The sequence below is a fragment of the Protomyctophum bolini genome (genome assembly GCF_963924005.1).
Source record: "Protomyctophum bolini genome assembly, chromosome: 7".
Lineage (NCBI taxonomy): Eukaryota > Metazoa > Chordata > Actinopteri > Myctophiformes > Myctophidae > Protomyctophum > Protomyctophum bolini.
This window is the reverse complement of record NC_137868.1, coordinates 32364242-32375480: the sequence shown is the minus strand read 5'-3', so window position 1 is coordinate 32375480 and position 11239 is coordinate 32364242. Positions and strand designations below refer to the sequence as shown.

General features: G+C 43.8%; 1 pseudogene across 1 annotated transcript in view; it reads right to left on the bottom strand.

Annotated features, from left to right (window-relative positions):
* Positions 1-3172: 3172 nt before the first annotated feature.
* Positions 3173-11239, bottom strand: part of LOC308318650 (all trans-polyprenyl-diphosphate synthase PDSS2-like) — a 19814-nt pseudogene continuing 11747 nt past the window's right edge. The window contains exon 2 of the transcript in view: positions 3173-3808. The product of the transcript in view is annotated as an all trans-polyprenyl-diphosphate synthase PDSS2-like (transcript). The remainder of the gene's footprint in view (positions 3809-11239) is intronic.

Sequence of the window (11239 nt, the reverse complement as noted above, 5' to 3'; positions counted from 1 at the left end):
CAATTGTACAATTCACAATTGTACAATTGTGAATTGTAATATCTGGGGATCTGGTTGGATAACAAATTAAATTTCAAATACCATATTGACTCCTTGGCGAAGAATCTAAAATCCACACTGAGTTTCTTCTTGAAGTTGTGATTTTCCACTGCTTCTAGCAAAAAGCTGGTCACAGGCCTCTTCCTGTCGCAGCTCCAATATGGCGATACTGTCTATCGCTTTGCCTGTTCCTCAACACTAGGCAAACTTGACCCGCTATTTCAATCTGTATTGAGGTTCATTACCAATTCCCCCTATAGGACTCATCACTGTACTATGCCTTAGTATGGGGGGTGGGTTCAATGAATCGATTATTAATCTGCAGAGCTGTCGACTATTCGATTTGGCTGATGGTCACTTTGTGGCATCCCTACTTACAACAAGTTATATACGGGTGTGTGGTGTCTCTTGCGTGATATGATGAAGTGGAACGGTGCCAGTAGCCTGTGCACATTATAGGGACAAAGTCGTGTGTGTGTGTGTGTGTGTGTGTGTGTGTGTGTGTGTGTGTGTGTGTGTGCATGTGAGACAGCTCCTGGAAGTCCAGTGGACAGGGTGGAATGTTGATAACAGCTGTGGACATGAGCAAAGGCAGGTTCAAATAATTTTTATTGATTTGTCTCAAAATGTGTGTGTGTGTGTGTGTGTGTGTGTGTGTGTGTGTGTGTGTGTGTGTGTGTGTGTGTGTGTGTGTGTGTGTGAAGGGGGAGGGGCCGCATCGCGACTTATTTCTGTTCAGAGAGAGAGAGAGAGAGAGAGCCCCATGGGGAAATCATGGAATGGTTTGAACTAAGAAAATGTAAAAATAAGGCATTACGGAGCTATGTGTGTGGCTGGCTGGGTCTGAGCACTATATGTGTGGCTTGCTGGCTGGCTGGGTCTGAGCATAGATAGATATTCTCACTTACAGTACAAAGCTATTCTTGGTAACCTTCCATCTTCCATCTGCTCTAAATTCGAGCTTGTCCAGAACTCTCTCAATCTCAGATCAAATGCTTGGCTGCGCTATGTCGTACCCACAATCAAATCTGAGGTGGGGGAAAAAGCCTCTTTTTCTGGCCCTGGTCTTAGAATAACCTACAAACCAGACTCAAACTGGCTTCATTCCCCTTAGTGAGTTTTAAAAGGATTGTCATGGGCACATTTCACAGACACTGCTCCTGCTTCCACGTATAGGAAATGTTTTCTCTAGTCCTTTATTAGTTTAGTAGCAAACATTGTTACTTAGTCTTTATATTCGTTTTATTGGTAATTTTGATTGGGTACTGTGCTTACAAATGTTATTTGTCTGTCCTAAATGTTGTCCTGTATTTATTTGTTCTAGCAGAGCTGTGTAACATTATTTGCCTCGTCGCTTGCACTGTTTTTCCTTTGTTTTGCCAATGGGTTCACAGATTTGACATGCAGTGTGTAGTGGGTTCAAATCCTGATGACCATTGCTGCGGGTCCTAAAGGCAGAAAGAAATCAAACAAAAATGATATGTAAAAAGAAAAAGAAAGGGACAGCCCAGAGAACTTATTTCAAACATTTCTCTCTGTAGGAACCGTGTTATTGGCTGGAGAAACAGTACAGAGGCATTGGTAATGAGCACTACAAACCGACATAAATACAGGAAACTCTCTACTCCCAGCACAGACTTCAGTTCACTGGCAAAATGGCAGCCTTTTATACCCAGCTGGAGATAATGATAATGGACTATACCATTTACAGGGGTGTCTTCAAATGAGAACATACCATAAATACATACATAACCTTAAACCATACAAATGTTACAAGTTTCTGTGAACTACATGAACTATACAAGTTATAAATCCTTCATACTACAACATAAATAATCAATCACAACAGCACATCTTAACCCCCCCTGCTATCCTGACATGGTCCAGCCCAATCCTTACTGAAACACATCACAGGCAATTGTTAGGCATTCAATCAAACCTCAACAATAGAACTCCACCTTATTGCACTTCCCAAACATATTGAATCTATAACCCACATTGCACTTGCCCCTCATGTTTGTTAATCACCAAGCATTTCCCCAGGTGGAACTCGTTGACTGAGTGGCCATCTCAGCTAAACAGGAAACGGTATTCAACAATAAAATCATGACTGCAAAATCCAACTGTACAAGTTAATAAAGTGCAAATATGCTGTGCAACAAGTAACAGAGGACCACTCTGTTACACTCTCTAAAACGAAAACGTGCTCCATTGCCACCCGTGTCAAATAATTCTGAATTTGATTGATTGATTGAATATTTTATTAGAAAACATATACGTAGATGCAAACAGCATAATGTACAGTCAAGCATTTTGTCCAAAAGGATTTCACGGAAGAAAGACCTTGTGGTCTTGTTTCCATTCGGGTCACCTCCTCTCCCTTTGACCTGCTGACAGGTGAATTCTTAGGCCTGTCTTGAAGGAAGCCAGTGATTTGCTTGTTTTGAGGGAAGGGCATTCCACACCTGAGTAGCAGTGAGGTGGAAGGTGAATTTGCCCATATTTGTTTTATATTTGGGTGGCACCAGATCGTTGTTCACGCTCCCTCTAGTATCGTGGCTGTGGGTGTTGCTCACTTCTTTTTAAGTAATTTGTATAAGTGCCATGGGTACTGAGGGCAAAGTTGCAAGCAATCAGGATGTTGAGGCAAACAGAGTCAGAAACACAAAAAAAGAAGAAGGTACAATAACAGTATTCATGTATAGTATAGGCCAATACATTTACTGCATGAACTAACAGGAGAAGTGCCATCAGGCACTGACCAAGGCAGAGAAGACAGGCCCTCATAATGCATGTAATTGTGATTAGATGCGCCGCCGTGCTCCACCTGTTTAGCTGTGTCAAGGGACAGAACGAGACCTGAAGCTCAACAGACATGTTTGTCTAACTGGTTGACGCCAACCGGAACAGATTTATCACTACACCAGCTAAGGAAGTAAGAGTCCACCATACGAGGAGAATGTGCAAGGTTAGCAGGGGTTACAGGATATGAAAAAATGCCACATAAGACTTACACAAAATATCTACGCACTTTGGTCGACGTTCGGACGCTGTAAATCTGCTCTATAAATAAAGTTTGAGTTGAGTTGAGAGGCCATAGGGAGGATACAGTCATGGTAACTTATTCAAGATATTATTCCACGATTCCCTCCAGAGCCTTGTTGCCATGGTGACAGCACAAGTCCAGCGCCGAGCGCACACCTTTCTCCGACTTGATGACCGCCCACAGCTTTGAATAATCCAGCTGGTTTCTGTATCCTCTCACCTGTTGTAACTGGCGGTGCCACATCTCTTGGCCCACACTCTGACGGTGGAAGACCACAGGGGCGGCATTTAGGCTGAACGAGACCGGCTCTACCGTGTTGTTCTTCACAAACGGCTGCAGGTCAGAGTTCAACTTGTGGCCGAGGGCGAGGTGTTTGGCCATACGTGTAGGCCAGTCTCTGGGACTCCTTGTCGTGTTTGGCCAGCTCCATGCAACTCCTGGCCAGCAGCGCCTCATGGGAGAGGAACTCCTCCCATGTCGCCGTGCTGACGGTACCGCCGCTCAGACTGATGTTCTCCTCGAGATGAGCAGGGCTTTCATAGAAGACACCCTGGACCAGATCGCCGATGGTACTTGAGATCAATTCGAGAACCTTAGTGTTGTTGAGCTGGGCCAGTCCGGTACACGCGTTGGCTAGCAGGAAGTCTCCGCTCAGGACAGCCATCTTGTTGCCAAACTGCATGTCCTTCAGTGGGCCGTCCGAATTCGTCCACTCCTTCAGGTCTCATTCATTTTTGTGCTGAATGCAAAATAAAATAAAAGCCTGGGTACAGAGGCTAATCAGTATAGGTGTGCAAGGAAGACAATTCTCAATGGAAGAGAAGAGAGACTACCTCCAACCACTGCTGATAAGCTAGTTGTATTGTATTTAATGTACAGCACCATTCTGTATGGTACACAATCTCATTTTTATTCATTTTTCCGCCTGTCATCCCAGATATGGGCATGTTATTATAGGGAATATAGGCAAACATTTCAAAGTATAGGGCTTAAAGGGGAATACCAATCATTATCAACATTTTACTATGTCATTAATATACCTTAGAGCTGTTGTGTGGAAATAATAAAAGAAAAGTCCCCAATTCTGTGAACTGTAGGTCTGGGGAAAAAATCATTAACATTGTGTATCACATATTGATGACATCATCAAGATGTGATTCACAATGTAGTAAAATGTTGAAAATGAGTGGTATTCCCCTTTAATTGAGTGGTCAAAATAAGTTCTGGATCATGACGGACAGAATACACAAGCTGAGTTCTAGACAGTGTGGATGCCATTCCTGGCATTGCTTGACAATAGTATTTGATCACAATGTCTGGCTGCTATATATGGTGCATCCTTCCCTTATGTAAGTATTCCTGCTTCATCCTGGTCATTGATGTTTATGTATGTACTGTTGATCTTATCTTTCTGTCATTGTTGTTGTGTACTACAGTATAATAGTACATTATGACAAACAAATCTAAATACCGGTAGATTTAAATATTTTAAATAAAATTTGTTCCAGATTGCAGCTTTAATTCATACGCCATCACACAATGGTGTTGCTTGCCGACACAAACTGCTTTTATAAGCTTGTAAATCAAATCTTCTACATTCTTCAGTTCTTCTATGGAGTATAAATCAAGTATTAGTTCTCAATGGGGGCATGTCATTTGATTTTTTTTCACATGTTCTTGTTTTTGGAGTTATTTAGGTGACATCATAAGACTATTGTGTTTTCTTAACTGTTCTCTGGTATGAGTGAAGTGGAGTGAAGTGAAGCTGTTTGCCAAAGGGATTTCCCAATAATGGGAGAGTAATGGAAACGTTGATGTGAGCTACGAAGCATTGAGGTTTTAACTGTCATGTTGGATTAGTGAGGTATTACTTTTTGTTCCCTGGAGTTATTCGTTATTTTGCTTAAAGGGACACTTCACCCTTTTTGCAAAAAAATATATGTTAATGCCGTTTAGAAGCTTTAGATCACTTTCCTGGGGGTATTTATGTGTGTCATATGTGGTTTTAGATATTTTAGATTGTAGCAGTGAGCCTGTTGTCTCTGATGTCATGGACACTGGGCTCACTTCCTTCCTGGACTGGATGTTGTCTCAGTAAGACAGCTCTCCCCCCTATCCACAAGGAGGAGCAGTGCACCAAAAAATTATGGGAATTGTAGTCCAGGAAGGTAGTGAGACCAGTGTTCATGACATCAGAGACAAGAGGCTCACTGCTACAATCTAAAATATCTAAAACCACATATTACACACATAAATACCGCCAGGAAAGTGATCTAAAGCTTCTAAACGTCATTAACATATATTTTTTTGCAAAAAGGGTGAAGTGTCCCTTTAAGTAACTGTACTTGTTCATGTTGGACATGTTTACTGATTTACTTGTACTGTAGTTATTAAAGTTGAAATCCTTGCGTCCCTATTCTGAGGTGAACTTTCGGTGAAACCCCAAACATCACAATTTACAATTTAGGCATTTATAGCAGAGTGACTTACAGTAAGCAAAGAAAACACGAGGTAATACAAATGCATAGCAATAGTAACCTATAGGAATCTAGGTCATAAACCAAGAACCTATCATCAGTATAAACATTATAATTATTTTAAAAACATCACACTTGTGTGAAGTGAGGGGCGCTCTTATCATCGTGCATCATCATGACGTAACATCGATTTGCTCAGACATTATGACGTAAATTCTCCATTCATTGTGTAAGACGAAAATCTACACTAATAGCTTAATATTATGAATCTGTATTGTGAGCTTGTAGATAGCAAAGAAACGTGGTGTAGAGGGAAGGAGTGGGCCAAGGATTGAGCCCTGGGGGATCCCGGTCAACAAAGTGCAGTGCAGTATAGAGCCAAGACACTACGGTCTTCATTCCGAGCAAAAATGTTTTGTCTTTCAGGCCTCTCTCATGTGCAAATCCTGGCTCATGCAACATTTTGACTTTCGGCTTTGTGGTTCTCATTTCCATGTCACAAACTTTGTAGTACACAGCTTGTTCTGCACAGTATCAAGCTTACAGGAAACATTCACAATATCACATTCAGTCTTTGTAGTGTTTTTTGCGACCACAATTCTTTGCTCTTACATCTTTTATCTATTGACACAGGGGAGAGTGCCTGTCGCTTGTTTCCTCTTTGAATATAATTGTAAGAGCGAAAGTGGTTACAAATGCCACTACAATAACAGTGTCCATCGACAACAGACTTGACCAATATTGAGGTAAATTAACCCATTAGCTACTTATGAAAATAAGGTATCAGATCTACAAACTCAATGCGTCATCATGACGCATTGAGTTTGTAGATGTGATATCTGACATTTTTTGAGTCAGAAAGCTAAGCACCAAACAGATTATCATTGAGAATGAAAGCGTTGAGAGTCAATTTGAGAATAGCCTCGGAAACCCAGACGTTTTGACACAGCAGCTAATGATGAGGGCAAACTTCTCCCCAATGTATTACCTATTTCATCTATTGTTGCATGTATATAACCTGTTTATATGCGTCACCGTGAATATGTATACCTTTCATTTTAAATTTATCTTTGTTAATGGTACAAGATACCAGGGTTGTGGCTCTTTCGGAGCGGGAACTCCGGAGGGTGAGAGGGGTAAAATATATTTTCTATTTGACCCATAGACCTACGTATGTGATTTTTAAAAAATCCCCCCACGTAGGGTAAATCAAGAATCAGAGCGTAGCCTACAGGTGGATGCTGGTGAGTGGAAGAGCAGCACAGAGCAAGAGAGTGAGAAAGTGCATTTCACAGCTTAAATAGACCTCCTTAACCATTTAAACCCCATGCAGCACAAATGAGCAATACCCCAGAGTCTCCCGAGACGAGGGGAGGAAGAGAGACTCGATAGGACAGATCCAACGACAACAACTATGACAGTGACACAGACGCAGAGAAAGCTCCCTTGACTCAAATACACCAGAGTAAGTGTGGACAAGGACGGACACATGCACACCGCACAGATGAACAGTCTGGTGAGACGTAGGAGGAAACTAGGCAGGAGGCAAACCATAGACCTAGAGACCTCCCAGTGCCTGATGTCCCCCAAGAACACACAAGGCAGAGAGAGCTTCCTACTAGTTCTGGCAGGGGAGAAAGGACAGTGGGCGAGTCCACGGGGGGGGTGCCCTGGGCGCGGCGGTTGCTGAGGTGTGGTCAGCACTGGTTTGCTGCACCTGGCCGGCAGGTTTCGAACCACAGCCTGTTGGCCGGGAGTGGCCTTCCCTCCCGGTGCTGGTTGCGCCTCGGTGATGGCTGTGTGCGGGGCGCCCCTCCGTGGACTTGTCTATAGCTGGAAGCCTGGAGGAGAGGAGCAGTGACTTGGCCTAGTGGTTGAGGGTTGAAACACTCTAAGAAGGTTGGAGACCACCTGATGACCTCTCCTCCAGGCATCCAGAAATGGATTATATTCGCAGCTTTGATGTATTTACAAATTGGGCCAAACATTGGGTAAATAGCCTCGTTAATTTTGCAACCCAACTCATTGCGGCCTCTCTGAACCATAGTGTCAGGGGCAGAGTGACGTGCCAATGGTCATGCCTATATATGGGCGTATGGGGTTTATTTGGGGTTATGTCTGCGCCAGTTTTAATATAGGAAGACATCTGGTGTAGAGTGATAGTATAGAGCTGGTATATCTGTTACTTATTTTAGACATGTAGAGACATTTGGTGCAGAGGGAGCTCTGGGGGACTGCATGGGGTCTGAGGTCAATGTTTCAAGGTTCAAAGGTTCAAGTGGTTAATATAGTTGGTTGTATGTTGTAGGGTGAAGCGTGTATCACATGCCGTATACAGCACTGCAGAGCCAGGCTAGTCTGCCTCAACTGCTAACAGGCTGCTCTACGTTTACTGATAGATTTGATTGGCAGAGAAAGAGTGGCTGAGTATTGTTGACATAAGGTGTAGGCAGACTGATGACAGAATAACGCTTGGTGCTTTTGTGTTTATACTGCGTGCGTGCGTGCGTGCGTGCGTGCGTGCGTGCGTGCGTGCGTGCGTGCGTGACCTTTAATCTCAACCTCAGTTAATGATGACAGTATTGCAAAATGAACAGGAACCCAAGTAGCAATGTTTACACACGCACACACATGCACGCAGTTGTACACGTGCGCGTGCGTGCGTGCGCACGCACGCACGCACGCACGCACACACACACACACACACACACACACACACACACACACACACACACACACACACACACACACACACACGTAGAGAACAGCCCATGCACAGTAAAATGCCCCAAATTCCCAATGTGCATTTATCCATCTGTTTATCCATCTGAGTGTACAAATGTAACCAAATGGACCATTTTGTAACATTTGTACACAAGTACACAAACAACCTCACTCACTGTGCCTTAATAAACCGTTCAATAATTCACACACAAAGGTACAATGTAAAACAATGTTCTGAATGACTCAGGACTCCTCTCTCTCTCTCTCTCTCTCTCTCTCTCTCTCTCTCTCTAATAACACACTACATTCCTGTATGTGGTAGTAATCACCTTTTACCATGACGACGTGCCCAACAAGCAATGACATACTGACCTACCCACAACCCCCTCCTCTCCCGTTCAAGAAAAACATGTTGTGGGGGTTTTTTTATCCCACGATTTTCCATCATGGCAGCCTCGTAAAACGAGACCTCATGTTTCCTTCTATGCATGAGGAGTCCAAGCTGCTTCTTTTAACCTGACAGGGGGAGTTTCCCTGGTTGGACGTGGTGCGTGGCAGGAACACGTTATTCCGACCAGTTCCTTTCACCTCCATCAGGCGTCCCCAGCGGGAATCAAACCCAGGACCTTCTAGCTGTTATAGGCGACAGCACTACTAACTGTGCCACCGTGCCCCAGAACTGTTTCTGTATAACAGAATAACATCACAATCATATTAATGAGGAACCATTCAATTAAAAGTCAAAGCTAACAGGTTTACATCATCACGGCATGTCCCACAAAATGTATTACTCAAAGGAAGCGTGCGTGTGCGTGTGCGTGTGCGTGTGCGTGTGTGTGTGCATGTGAGACAGCTCCTGGAAGTCCAGTGGACAGGGTGGAATGTTGATAACAGCTGTGGACATGAGCAAAGGCATTTACACAGAGGAGATGGTATCTCACCCACTCAGCAAGTCTATAAGAGCACAACACACACGCATGCACACGCACACGCACACACACACACACACACACACACACACACACACACACACACACACACACACACACACACACGCACACACACCTCCAGACTGCAAATATTTACATGCCCCTCCTCTCTCTCTCTCTACTCTCTTGTTCTTCCAGTCATGTCCTCACATGTCATAACTTAAACTGCAGAACAATATACCGTACCATCAGAGTTAAAGCTAATTTATACTTTTCACATTTCACAAAGGTCGCTCGACTGAAGAAAGTGTCATGATGTGGATAATATGTTCAGTAGGATGGGAAATAATGTCTTAGAAGAGGTAAACTATATTTTACAGAATATTGACATATTATTTCCTCCACTAATTCCTGGACAAGCCTTTATTCATCCACACACTGTACATACATACATTCACAGTCACACGCACGCACGCACGCATTGTTTCACTCCATAATCTACACATGCACATCCTTGGGGTGATTAGTGGAACATGGAGTTCTGGAAATAAGCACAAATGCTTCACCGCACTCGCACGCACACGCGCACGCATGCACACGCGCACACACACGTGCACACACACACACACACACACACACACACACACACACACACACACACACACACACACACACACACACACCAGTTAATTGTAAGCAGCTGTTTCAAGTGTGTTGACGTGTGTGGTGCAGTGGTGTCAGCGTGTTCACCTGTTGTGTTGTGGATTGAGGGACAGCTAATATCACCGCACATGGCCCCAGGTGTTCATTACATGCTGCACATGTACAGCAAAACACACCATGCGTTCTGTAATAAATGAATGAATGTCATCTGCTCGTAATATCATAACTAACATCTGAGATACCTTATGGTTCACATGGTTAAAGGACTGACGACAACAACAACGGAAGTATCTTATATTCAACAATGAAGGCTTATTACTTTCAGATGACTTTGTATATTTTTTCTTTCTTTTTTTTTTGTTGCTCTGTTCATTGTTCACAGTGCTGCATTCAAGCCAGAATGGAGTCATTCTCTGTAGGAATACAAAGGTCATTTATCACACATTGGCCCCATTGGAAACTCAAGGCCCCTGCATCAAATCCTCACTCAGCAGTTCTTAATGCTCATGCAGGGAAGTCCCTTTCTCTCCCTCTGAGCTCCCCCCCCCCCCCCCTCCTCCCTCTTTTCTGTCTCTCTCTGTCCCTATACTCCTCACGAAAAAACTGCCTGCTGAATTGCCTGCATTCGACACACCCCCAGGTCATATGACAGATGCTAAGAGGCCGGTCGGTCGGACATCGCCCAAGTTATGCCCGGGACACACCGACAGACAAGCTCAGGAAATATCTTACCCCTAAATGACATAAATGTACAGATTGTGTAGAAAGAGTGAAATCCTCAGTGCCAGTTTAACTCAGAGAATGTGAAATTGGTGGGTCTGTTCCGTCTCGCCCCTCTTCGCCACCTTGTGCTGTGACCTATCTGCACTCTTCAGCGCCCTCTGGGCGTCACAGCACATTCTAAGCACACCTGCCTCCCGTTCCCAATCTCCTCACCTCTAGAGCCTGGCCCTCGTTGATTAACTTTCTGTTAATAAACTTGCCCGGGTGGGCTTTAACCCTTTACTCGCTTCCTCCTGGCTGTGTGCTTGGGTCGCACGCACACACACACAAACAAACACACACACACACACACACACACACACACACACACACACACACACACACACACACACACACACACACACACACATAGTTAGAAAGTAATAAAGTAATATCAGGGTTGATTTGTATAAATAGCCCGCGATAGCAACATGTGCATACTTTAACTATTTGAGCCTCACTCCTCGGAGAAGAGATTGGAACAGGAAAGACATAAGACCCCACAAAACAATACATGGAGCTGATAATCTGACTGCAACAACAACATATGTAATACATTGTCTGTCAGGAAGTGGAAATGTAGAGGTGTATCAGGGTCA